This window comes from Oncorhynchus masou, chromosome 10, assembly GCF_036934945.1.
Source record: "Oncorhynchus masou masou isolate Uvic2021 chromosome 10, UVic_Omas_1.1, whole genome shotgun sequence".
Classification (NCBI taxonomy): domain Eukaryota; kingdom Metazoa; phylum Chordata; class Actinopteri; order Salmoniformes; family Salmonidae; genus Oncorhynchus; species Oncorhynchus masou.
The window spans coordinates 47,625,627-47,638,427 of record NC_088221.1 but is presented as its reverse complement, the minus strand read 5'-3'; positions in this window follow the sequence as shown (position 1 = coordinate 47,638,427).

The following is a 12,801-nucleotide window of genomic DNA, read 5'->3' as shown; positions in this document are numbered from 1 at the left end:
ATTTCTTTGTGAATTTGGTCAGACTTACCTTTAATATATTTCACTAATTTAAACTAATACATAAAATGCCACCATAACCCAATTGCCACTGAATACCATAAGCATTTCTTTAAGTTACATAATCTAAAGTCATGAACTGTCTGTCTTAAAAAATGTATGATTATATAAACAACAGAATTGCCTTACCTGTGCCCAGGTATCCAACACCTGTTCCACCCCCACACACACTGGTGTCCTTTACGACCACTCAACTCTAATGTTTTCTCTCTCTCAACTTCTCTCTTTTGTTTTCTTGTTTGGTGTTGCTAGGAGACAGCAAAAAACTCCTCCGGTTTCCAAGTCCACGCACCAAGTGAAGGAATTCATCTGCCTTGACAGCTGTTTTTTTGTTCTTCTTCTTTTTTAAAGAGTTTTTTTTCATTCGGTGGATTTGGCTTGATGAGGAGAGGGTAGTGGTTTGGAGAATGTTGATGAGAAGGACACTTTATCATATGATATGCAGGTACTAGACAGTCTGTCTGTCAGGGTGATCAGTACTAGACAGTCTGTCTGTCAGGGTGATCAGTACTAGACAGTCTGTCTGTCAGGGTGATCAGTACTAGACAGTCTGTCTGTCAGGGTGATCAGTACTAGACAGTCTGTCAGGGTGACCAGTACTAGACAGTCTGTCTGTCAGGGTGACCAGTACTAGACAGTCTGTCAGGGTGATCAGTACTAGACAGTCTGTCAGGGTGATCAGTACTAGACAGTCTGTCAGGGTGATCAGTACTAGACAGTCTGTCAGGGTGATCAGTACTAGACAGTCTGTCAGGGTGATCAGTACTAGACAGTCTGTCAGGGTGATCAGTACTAGACAGTCTGTCAGGGTGATCAGTACTAGACAGTCTGTCAGGGTGATCAGTACTAGACAGTCTGTCAGGGTGATCAGTACTAGACAGTCTGTCTGTCAGGATGATCAGTACTAGACAGTCTGTCAGGGTGATCAGTACTAGACAGTCTCTCTGTCAGGATGACCGGTACTAGACAGTCTGTCAGGGTGATCAGTACTAGACAGTCTCTCTGTCAGGATGACCAGTACTAGACAGTCTGTCAGGGTGATCAGTACCTAGACAGTCTCTCTGTCAGGATGATCGGTACTAGACAGTCTGTCAGGGTGATCAGTACTAAACAGTCTGTCAGGGTGATCAGTACTAGACAGTCTGTCAGGGTGATCAGTACTAGACAGTCTGTCAGGGTGATCAGCACTAGACAGTCTGTCTCTCTGTCAGGGTGATCAGTACTAGACAGTCTGTCAGGGTGATCAGTACTAGACAGTCTGTCAGGGTGATCAGCACTAGACAGTCTGTCTCTCTGTCAGGATGACCAGTACTAGACAGTCTGTCTGTCAGGGTGATCAGTACTAAACAGTCTGTCAGGGTGATCAGTACTAGACAGTCTGTCAGGGTGATCAGTACTAGACAGTCTGTCAGGGTGACCAGTACTAGACAGCCTGTCAGGGTGATCAGTACTAGACAGTCTGTCAGGGTGATCAGTACTAGACAGTCTGTCAGGGTGACCAGTACTAAACAGTCTGTCAGGATGATCAGTACTAGACAGTCTGTCAGGGTGATCAGTACTAGACAGTCTGTCAGGGTGATCAGCACTAGACAGTCTGTCTCTCTGTCAGGATGACCAGTACTAGACAGTCTGTCTGTCAGGGTGATCAGTACTAAACAGTCTGTCAGGGTGATCAGTACTAGACAGTCTGTCAGGGTGATCAGTACTAGACAGTCTGTCAGGGTGACCAGTACTAGACAGCCTGTCAGGGTGATCAGTACTAGACAGTCTGTCAGGGTGATCAGTACTAGACAGTCTGTCAGGGTGATCAGTACTAGACAGTCTGTCAGGATGACCAGTACTAGACAGTCTGTCAGGGTGATCAGTACTAGACAGTCTGTCAGGGTGATCAGTACTAGACAGTCTGTCAGGGTGATCAGTACTAGACAGTCTGTCAGGATGATCAGTACTAGACAGTCTGTCAGGATGATCAGTACTAGACAGTCTGTCAGGGTGATCAGTACTAGACAGTCTGTCAGGGTGATCAGTACTAGACAGTCTGTCAGGGTGATCAGTACTAGACAGTCTGTCAGGGTGATCAGTACTAGACAGTCTGTCAGGATGATCAGTACTAGACAGTCTGTCAGGATGATCAGTACTAGACAGTCTGTCAGGGTGATCAGTACTAGACAGTATGTCTGTCAGGGTGATCAGTACTAGACAGTCTGTCAGGATGATCAGTACTAAACAGTCTGTCAGGGTGATCAGTACTAGACAGCCTGTCAGGATGATCAGTACTAGACAGTCTGTCTGTCAGGGTGATCAGTACTAGACAGTCTGTCAGGGTGACCAGTACTAGACAGTCTGTCAGGATGATCAGTACTAGACAGTCTGTCTGTCAGGGTGATCAGTACTAGACAGTCTGTCAGGATGATCAGTACTAGACAGTCTGTCTGTCAGGGTGATCAGTACTAGACAGTCTGTCTGTCAGGGTGATCAGTACTAGACAGTCTGTCTGTCAGGGTGATCAGTACTAGACAGTCTGTCTGTCAGGGTGATCAGTACTAGACAGTCTGTCAGGATGATCAGTACTAGACAGTCTGTCTGTCAGGGTGATCAGTACTAGACAGTCTGTCTGTCAGGGTGATCAGTACTAGACAGTCTGTCTGTCAGGGTGATCAGTACTAGTCTGTCTGTCAGGGTGATCAGTACTAGACAGTCTGTCTGTCAGGGTGATCAGTACTAGACAGTCTGTCAGGGTGATCAGTACTAGACAGTCTGTCAGGATGACCAGTACTAGACAGTCTGTCAGGGTGATCAGTACTAGACAGTCTGTCAGGGTGATCAGTACTAGACAGTCTGTCTGTCAGGATGATCAGTACTAGACAGTCTGTCAGGGTGATCAGTACTAGACAGTCTGTCAGGGTGATCAGTACTAGACAGTCTGTCAGGGTGATCAGTACTAGACAGTCTCTCTGTCAGGATGACCGGTACTAGACAGTCTGTCAGGGTGATCAGTACTAGACAGTCTCTCTGTCAGGATGACCAGTACTAGACAGTCTGTCAGGGTGATCAGTACCTAGACAGTCTCTCTGTCAGGATGATCGGTACTAGACAGTCTGTCAGGGTGATCAGTACTAAACAGTCTGTCAGGGTGATCAGTACTAGACAGTCTGTCAGGGTGATCAGTACTAGACAGTCTGTCAGGGTGATCAGCACTAGACAGTCTGTCTCTCTGTCAGGGTGATCAGTACTAGACAGTCTGTCAGGGTGATCAGTACTAGACAGTCTGTCAGGGTGATCAGCACTAGACAGTCTGTCTCTCTGTCAGGATGACCAGTACTAGACAGTCTGTCTGTCAGGGTGATCAGTACTAGACAGTCTGTCAGGGTGATCAGTACTAGACAGTCTGTCAGGATGATCAGTACTAGACAGTCTGTCAGGGTGATCAGTACTAGACAGTCTGTCAGGGTGATCAGTACTAGACAGTCTGTCAGGGTGATCAGTACTAGACAGTCTGTCAGGGTGATCAGTACTAGACAGTCTGTCAGGGTGATCAGTACTAGACAGTCTGTCAGGATGATCAGTACTAGACAGCCTGTCAGGGTGATCAGTACTAGACAGTCTGTCAGGGTGATCAGTACTAGACAGTCTGTCAGGGTGATCAGTACTAGACAGTCTGTCAGGGTGACCAGTACTAGACAGTCTGTCAGGGTGACCAGTACTAGACAGTCTGTCAGGGTGATCAGTACTAGACAGTCTGTCAGGGTGATCAGTACTAGACAGTCTGTCAGGGTGATCAGTACTAGACAGTCTGTCAGGGTGATCAGCACTAGACAGTCTGTCAGGATGATCAGTACTAGACAGTCTGTCAGGGTGATCAGTACTAGACAGTCTGTCAGGGTGATCAGTACTAGACAGTCTGTCAGGATGATCAGTACTAGACAGTCTGTCAGGGTGATCAGTACTAGACAGTCTGTCAGGGTGATCAGTACTAGACAGTCTGTCAGGATGATCAGTACTAGACAGTCTGTCAGGGTGATCAGTACTAGACAGTCTGTCAGGGTGATCAGTACTAGACAGTCTGTCAGGGTGATCAGTACTAGACAGTCTGTCAGGATGATCAGTACTAGACAGTCTGTCAGGGTGATCAGTACTAGACAGTCTGTCAGGGTGATCAGTACTAGACAGTCTGTCAGGATGATCAGTACTAGACAGTCTGTCAGGGTGATCAGTACTAGACAGTCTGTCAGGATGATCAGTACTAGACAGTCTGTCAGGGTGACCAGTACTAGACAGTCTGTCTGTCAGGGTGATCAGTACTAGACAGTCTGTCTGTCAGGGTGATCAGTACTAGACAGTCTGTCAGGATGATCAGTACTAGACAGTCTGTCAGGGTGATCAGTACTAGACAGTCTGTCAGGGTGATCAGTACTAGACAGTCTGTCTGTCAGGGTGATCAGTACTAGACAGTCTGTCAGGGTGATCAGTACTAGACAGTCTGTCTGTCAGGGTGATCAGTACTAGACAGTCTGTCTGTCAGGGTGATCAGTACTAGACAGTCTGTCTGTCAGGGTGATCAGTACTAGACAGTCTGTCAGGATGATCAGTACTAAACAGTCTGTCAGGGTGATCAGTACTAGACAGTCTGTCTGTCAGGGTGATCAGTACTAGACAGTCTGTCTGTCAGGGTGATCAGTACTAGACAGTCTGTCTGTCAGGGTGATCAGTACTAGACAGTCTGTCTGTCAGGGTGATCAGTACTAGACAGTCTGTCTGTCAGGGTGATCAGTACTAGACAGTCTGTCTGGGTGATCAGTACTAGACAGTCTGTCTGTCAGGATGATCAGTACTAGACAGTCTGTCAGGGTGACCAGTACTAGACAGTCTGTCAGGATGATCAGTACTAGACAGTCTGTCAGGGTGATCAGTACTAGACAGTCTGTCAGGATGATCAGTACTAGACAGTCTGTCAGGGTGATCAGTACTAGACAGTCTGTCAGGGTGATCAGTACTAGACAGTCTGTCAGGGTGATCAGTACTAGACAGTCTGTCTGTCAGGATGATCAGTACTAGACAGTCTGTCAGGGTGACCAGTACTAGACAGTCTGTCTGTCAGGGTGACCAGTACTAGACAGTCTGTCAGGGTGATCAGTACTAGACAGTCTGTCTGTCAGGGTGATCAGTACTAGACAGTCTGTCAGGGTGATCAGTACTAGACAGTCTGTCTGTCAGGGTGATCAGTACTAGACAGTCTGTCAGGGTGATCAGTACTAAACAGTCTGTCAGGGTGATCAGTACTAGACAGTCTGTCAGGGTGATCAGTACTAGACAGTCTGTCAGGGTGATCAGTACTAAACAGTCTGTCAGGGTGATCAGTACTAGACAGTCTGTCTGTCAGGGTGATCAGTACTAGACAGTCTGTCAGGATGATCAGTACTAGACAGTCTGTCAGGGTGATCAGTACTAGACAGTCTGTCAGGGTGATCAGTACTAGACAGTCTGTCAGGATGATCAGTACTAGACAGTCTGTCAGGGTGATCAGTACTAGACAGTCTGTCAGGATGATCAGTACTAGACAGTCTGTCAGGGTGATCAGTACTAGACAGTCTGTCAGGGTGATCAGTACTAGACAGTCTGTCAGGGTGATCAGTACTAGACAGTCTGTCTGTCAGGATGATCAGTACTAGACAGTCTGTCAGGGTGACCAGTACTAGACAGTCTGTCTGTCAGGGTGACCAGTACTAGACAGTCTGTCAGGGTGATCAGTACTAGACAGTCTGTCTGTCAGGGTGATCAGTACTAGACAGTCTGTCAGGGTGATCAGTACTAGACAGTCTGTCTGTCAGGGTGATCAGTACTAGACAGTCTGTCAGGGTGATCAGTACTAAACAGTCTGTCAGGGTGATCAGTACTAAACAGTCTGTCAGGGTGATCAGTACTAGACAGTCTGTCAGGGTGATCAGTACTAGACAGTCTGTCAGGGTGATCAGTACTAGACAGTCTGTCAGGGTGATCAGTACTAGACAGTCTGTCAGGGTGATCAGTACTAGACAGTCTGTCAGGGTGATCAGTACTAGACAGTCTGTCAGGGTGATCAGTACTAGACAGTCTGTCAGGGTGATCAGTACTAGACAGTCTGTCAGGGTGATCAGTACTAGACAGTCTGTCAGGGTGATCAGTACTAGACAGTCTGTCAGGATGATCAGTACTAGACAGTCTGTCAGGGTGATCAGTACTAGACAGTCTGTCAGGATGATCAGTACTAGACAGTCTGTCAGGGTGATCAGTACTAGACAGTCTGTCTGTCAGGGTGATCAGTACTAGACAGTCTGTCTGTCAGGGTGATCAGTACTAGACAGTCTGTCAGGATTAGGACTGTTACGATGACCGTATTACCTCCACCCCAAATCAAATCAAATCACATGTCATTGGTCAAATAGATACATATATTGATCAGATGTTATTGCGGGTGTAGTGAAATACTTTTGTTCCTAGTGTTGGATGGTCCTTTGCATGGGGTGATGTAAGTTTCCTTTAACAATCCGTCTTCCAGATAGATGACACAGGAACTTTGGTATGAAACTCTTTAGTAATAAAATGCCAGACAGAGATTCACATTCAGAATTGCAGAGTAGTCGATAGTAAAGATCTGTGTGGTGAAACAGGAGACAACGCTCTTTATACTAGTTGATGTGGACAACCTTTTTTTATTTTACCTTTATTTGACTAGGCGAGTCAGTTAAGAACAAATTCTTATTGTCAATGATGGCCTAGGAACAGTGGGTTAACTGCCTGTTCAGGGGCAGAACGACAGATTGTCACCTTGTCAGCTCGGGGATTTAAACTTGCAACCTTTCAGTTACTAGTCCAACACTCTAACCACTAGGCTACCTACCGTCAATCATATCTTAACATTGTTGCATTGGATTAGATACATGTCTTGACTGTGGTTTCTCAGCTCTACTAATCCTGGCCTTGAGGCTGCGTGTCTGTCAGCAGGTGCAGGCAGTTCTCAGCCTGAGAACTAAAGCAGTATGTCTCCATTTACCCAGTATTTTTCCATCATTTGCAAATTGCAAGCATACAAAAGGTTATCACATCACAGCATTGGTGTAACCCGCAACAGTGCAATTTTTTTTTAAACCTTTATTTAAGTAGGCAAGTCAGTTAAGAAAGAATTCTCATTTTCAATGACGGCCTAGGAACAGTGGGTTAACTGCCTGTTCAGGGGCAGAACGACAGATTAGTACCTTGTAAACTCTGGGATTTGAACTTGCAACCTTCCGGTTACTAGTCCAACGCTCTAACCACTAGGCTACCACTGCCGCCCCATTCACAAAAATACACACAAATCTAAAAGGTAAAATAATGGAATTAAGAAATACATCAATATTAGATTGCTCAATGTCAGAGTGGCATTGACTAAAATATATGTATATACTGTATTATATTCTACTGTGAGTATGTAAACATTATTAAAGGGACTAGTGATTCCATATACAGTTGAAGTCTGAAGTTTACATAAACCTTAGCCAAATACATTTAAAAACTCAGTTTTTTTCACAATTCCTGACATTTCATCCTAGTAAAAATTCCCTGTCTTAGGTCAGTTAAATATACCACTTTATTTTAAGAATGTGAAATGTCAGAATAATAGTAGAGAGAGTGATTTATTTCAGCTTTTATTTCTTTCATCACATTCCAGTGGATCAGAAGTTTACATACACTCAATTAGTAATTCGTAGCATTGCCTTTAAATTGTTTAACTTGGGTCAAACGTTTCAGGTAGCCTTCGACAAGCTTCCCACAATAAGTTGGGTGAATTTTGGCCCATTCCTCTTGACAGAGCTGGTGTAACTGAGTCAGGTTTGTAGGCCTCCTTGCTCACATACACTTTTTCAGTTCTGCCCACACATTTTCTATAGGATTGAGGTCAGGGATTTGTGATGGCCGCTCCAATACCTTGACTTTGTTGTCCTTAAGCCATTTTGCCACAACTTTGGAAGTATGCTTGGGCTCATTATCCATTTGGAAGACCCATTTGCGACCAAGCTTTAACTTCCTGACTGATGTCTTGAGATGTTGCTTCAATATATCCACATACTTTTCCTAATGAAGCCATCTATTTTGTGATGTGCACCAGTTCCTCCTGCAACAAAGCAACCCCACAACATGATGCTGCCACCCCCATGCTTCACGGTTGGGATGGTGTTCTTCTGCTTGCAAGCCTCCCCCTTTTTCCTCTAAACATAACGATGGTCATTATGGCCAAACAGTTCTGTTTTTGTTTCATCAGATCAGAGGACATTTCTCCAAAAAGTACAATCCTTGTCCCCATGTGCAGCTGCAAACCGCAGTCTGGATTTTTTAATGGCGGTTTTAGAGCAGTGGCTTCTTTCTTGCTGAGCAGCCTTTCAGTTTATGTCGATATAGGAATCGTTTTCCAATACATTTATACCTGTATCCTCCAGCATCTTTCCAAGGTCCTTTGCTGCTGTTCTGGGATTAATTTGCACTTTTCACACCAAAGTGCGTGGTCCCATGGTGTTTATACAGTGGGGCAAAAAAGTATTTAGTCAGCCACCAATTGTGCAAGTTCTCCCACTTAAAAAGATAAGAGAGGCCTGTAATTTTCATCATAGGTACACTTCAACTATGACAGACAAAATGAGAAAAGAAAAATCCAGAAAATAACATTGTAGGATTTTTAATGAATTTATTTGCAAATTATGTGGGAAAATAAGTATTTGGTCAATAACAAAAGTTTATCTCAATACTTTGTTATATACCCTTTGTTGGCAATGACAGAGGTCAAACGTTTTCTGTAAGTCTTCACTTTACAGGCCTCTCTCATCTTTTTAAGTGGGAGAACTTGCACAATTGGTTGCTGACTAAATACTTTTTTGCCCCACTGTACTTGCGTACTATTGTTTGTACAGATGAACATGGTACGTTCAGGTGTTTGGAAATTGCTCTCAAGCGTGAACCAGACTCATGGAAGTCTACAATTGTTTTTCTGAGGTCTTGGCTAATTTCTTTTGATTTTCCCATTATGTCAAGCAAAGAGGCACTGAGTTTGAAGGTAGGCCGTGAAATACATCCACAGGTACACCTCTAATTGACTCATTTAAGTTTCTAAAGCCATGACATAATTTTCTGTAATTTTCCAAGCTGTTTAAAGGCACAGTCTACTTAGTGTATGTAAACTTCTGACCCACTGGAATTGTGATAGTGAATTAGAAGTGAAATAATCTGTAAAAAATATTTTGGAAAAATGACTTGTGTCATGCACAAAGTAGACGTCCACACCGACTTGCCAAAACTATAGTTTGTTACAGGGAAATTTGTGGAGTGGTTGGAAAATTTGTTTCAATGAGCAAAACCAGGTGGAAGCTGGCTAGTGATGGCTATTTGACAGTCTGATGGCTTTGAGACAAGAGACTGAAAAACAGCTTCTGTCCCAGCTTTGATGCACCTGTACTGACCTCGCCTTCTGGATGATAGCAGGGTGAACAGGCTGTGGCGGTTGATGTCCTTGATGAACTTTTTGGCCTTCCAGTGACATCGGGTGCTGTAGGTGTCCTGGAGTGCAGGTTGTCTGCCCACGGTGATGCCCTGCGGTTGCGGATGGTTTAGTTGCCGTACCAGGCAATAATACAGCCCGACAGAATGCTCTCAATTGAGCATCTATAAAAGTTTGTGAGGGTTTTAGGGGCCAAGCCAAATTTCTTCAGCCTCCTGAGGTTGAAGAGGTGCTGTTGCACCTTCCTCACCACACTGTCGGTGTGGGTGGACAACTTCAAATTGTCAGTGATGTGTACGCCGAGGAACTTGAAGCTTTCCACCTTCTCCACTACTGTCCCTTCGATGTGGATAGCGGGCGAGCTCCCTCTGCTGTTTCCTGAAGTCCACAATCAGGTCCTTTGTTTAGTTGACTTTCAGGTTATTTTCCTGGCACCACTCTCCCAGGGCCTCACCTTGTCCCTGTACGCTGTCTCATCATTGTTGGTAATCAGGCCTACTACTGTTGTGTCATCTGCTAACTTAATGATTGAGTTGGAGGTGTGCATGGCCACGCAGTCATTGTTGAACAGGGAGTACAGAAGGGGGCTGAGCATGCACCCTTGTGGGACCCCTGTGTTGAAGATCAGCAGAGTGGAGGTGATGTTTCCTACCTTCACCACCTGGAGGCAGCCTATCAGCTAGTCCAGGACCAAGTTGTACAGGACGGGGTTCAGACTCATGGCCTCCAGCTTAATGATGAGCTTGGAGGGTACTATGGTGTTGAATGCTGAGCTACTGTCAATGAACAATGGGATAGAAAAGTGTGCATTGCGATTGCACACCGACAGTGGTGAATGTTCTAGATCAACCAACACACCGACAGTGGTGAATGTTCTAGATCAACCAACACACCGACAGTGGTGAATGTTCTAGATCAACCAACACACCGACAGTGGTGAATGTTCTAGATCAACCAACACACCGACAGTGGTGAATGTTCTAGATCAACCAACACACCGACAGTGGTGAATGTTCTAGATCAACCAACACACCGACAGTGGTGAATGTTCTAGATCAACCAACACACTGACAGTGGTGAATGTTCTAGATCAACCAACACACTGACAGTGGTGAATGTTCTAGATCAACCAACACACCGACAGTGGTGAATGTTCTAGATCAACCAACACACTGACAGTGGTGAATGTTCTAGATCAACCAACACACCGACAGTGGTGAATGTTCTAGATCAACCAACACACCGACAGTGGTGAATGTTCCAGATCAGGGGTGTCCAACTCATTCCATGGAGGACCAAGTGTCTGCAGATTTTTGATTTTTTTCCTTTCAATTAAGATGTAGACAACCAGGTGATTAGAGTGCCTAACTAAATCAGTGACCTCCATTTCATCAATCAAGTACAGTTCAACGGAGGAGCGAAAACCTGCAGACACTTAGCCTTCCCGTGGAATGAGGTTGACTCGTGTTCTATAGATCGACGGACACACTAACAGTGGTGAATGTTCTAGACATGCATGAGATTCACTCACTCAATCACCCCAGCGCTTGGAGCTAGGCTAATAAACAAGAGTTTGAGTCCATTAATAAATATCTGTAGAATGTTCTGTTGTGAAATAGAGTAGACACACACACACGCATCAACCAGTTACACACACACATCAACCAGTTACACACACACATCAACCAGTTACACACACACACACAGTCTGTGTGAATGATTAAAAAGGAGAATAACAGGTTAAAAACAAAAAAAGCTCATCCCTAAGTGGGAAACTGATCTGTACATCAACTGTTCTGTGTGGTGTGTCAGAAGCTTAATTGACACAGGAGAGAAAAGCCCAAATAAAGAAACGTCACAATTCATATGGCTAGGTAATTCATTTATAAATGAATGAAAACGTTCCCTTTATTTTCTGTGTTTCTTCCAGATTTTTCCCCACAAAGTTTTTTTTGGTTGCTTTTTGTTTCATGTTTTTCTTCTTCTCTCTTAAATTATATAAAAAATATTTCAGACATTCATTTCGCATGTGTTTCATTCAGTCCTGTTGATTAATTCATATGCCCCTGTATTTCTAAAAAGACCCATTGGTTTTTACATTACAGGTTAACTCAGTCCGTCTCCCATTTCAGCCTTGGCGTTAGGACACCAGAACATATTTGCATAGATTCCAGGAGAGATCTATCTGGGCAAGTCTATCATTTCACAATACAGGAACAAAAAAAAGTGAGAGAGAACAGCTGACAGACAATTTCCAGAAATCTACATTTAAATCAAAAATGGTTTGAAACTTAAATCTTTTAAAAATGACACACACACACACACACACACACACACACACAAAATACTGATGAGAACCATAAATCCATCCTCGTCAGCTCATTGACTAGATAATCACAGTGAGTTCTTCAGCTCTCTTGTGGTATCTTGTCATTTGGAACAGTAACTACATTCTCTCCAAACATAGTTTGAATGATGATAAGGAAGTCAGGAAGTGACATCAGAGGATCTTTTTCAAACCTCGACTGCATGGCATTATGTGGAGTGGCAGACTGGCAGTTTCAGAGAGATGGCTGTATGAGGGAGACTACTGCTGCTACACACACACACAAAAAACAAAACCTGGAAAGAGCTGAACAGGCTCACAAATCACCAATAAACACAATTGAAATAGTTGCTTGAATTTCTTTACAATTTACAATAAAAAAGGAAAATGCTAACATGGTGACAACACCTGATCCAGCTACTGGCTGTAGCCACCCTGAAACCCAGATGTATTTAACTCAACTGAGTCAGTTTAGGGTTTGTTGCATGCATAACGTATAATTACTTATTGTAGGTTTGCGTTCTTGTGGATGGGGGATGCTGTCTAATAAAGAACAGTGCAACTAACTCACACACTCTTTAACAAGTCATTCTTTCACAAGAAAAATATTCATATAAGTAAAAAAAAACAACTTAAGAGTGACTGATTTGACGTCTGATCAAAATGAAATAGATAACGGTCAATAAGAGATAAGCATTTGGTCATTGCCAGGGTACAGTTTGTGACCTCAAGGGGGGGGGTCACCAACTGTAAAATCATTTTTTTTTCTTGCACAACGTATTGAGACATAATAAAAACCGAATGAAAAGGGACTGATTGGAGGTGAACGAAACAGACAGAATGAGAAGGTTTGGATGGACAGCTGGAGGAACGGATGGTGTTTTGGAGAACACTGCAATAGTTTACTCCCTCC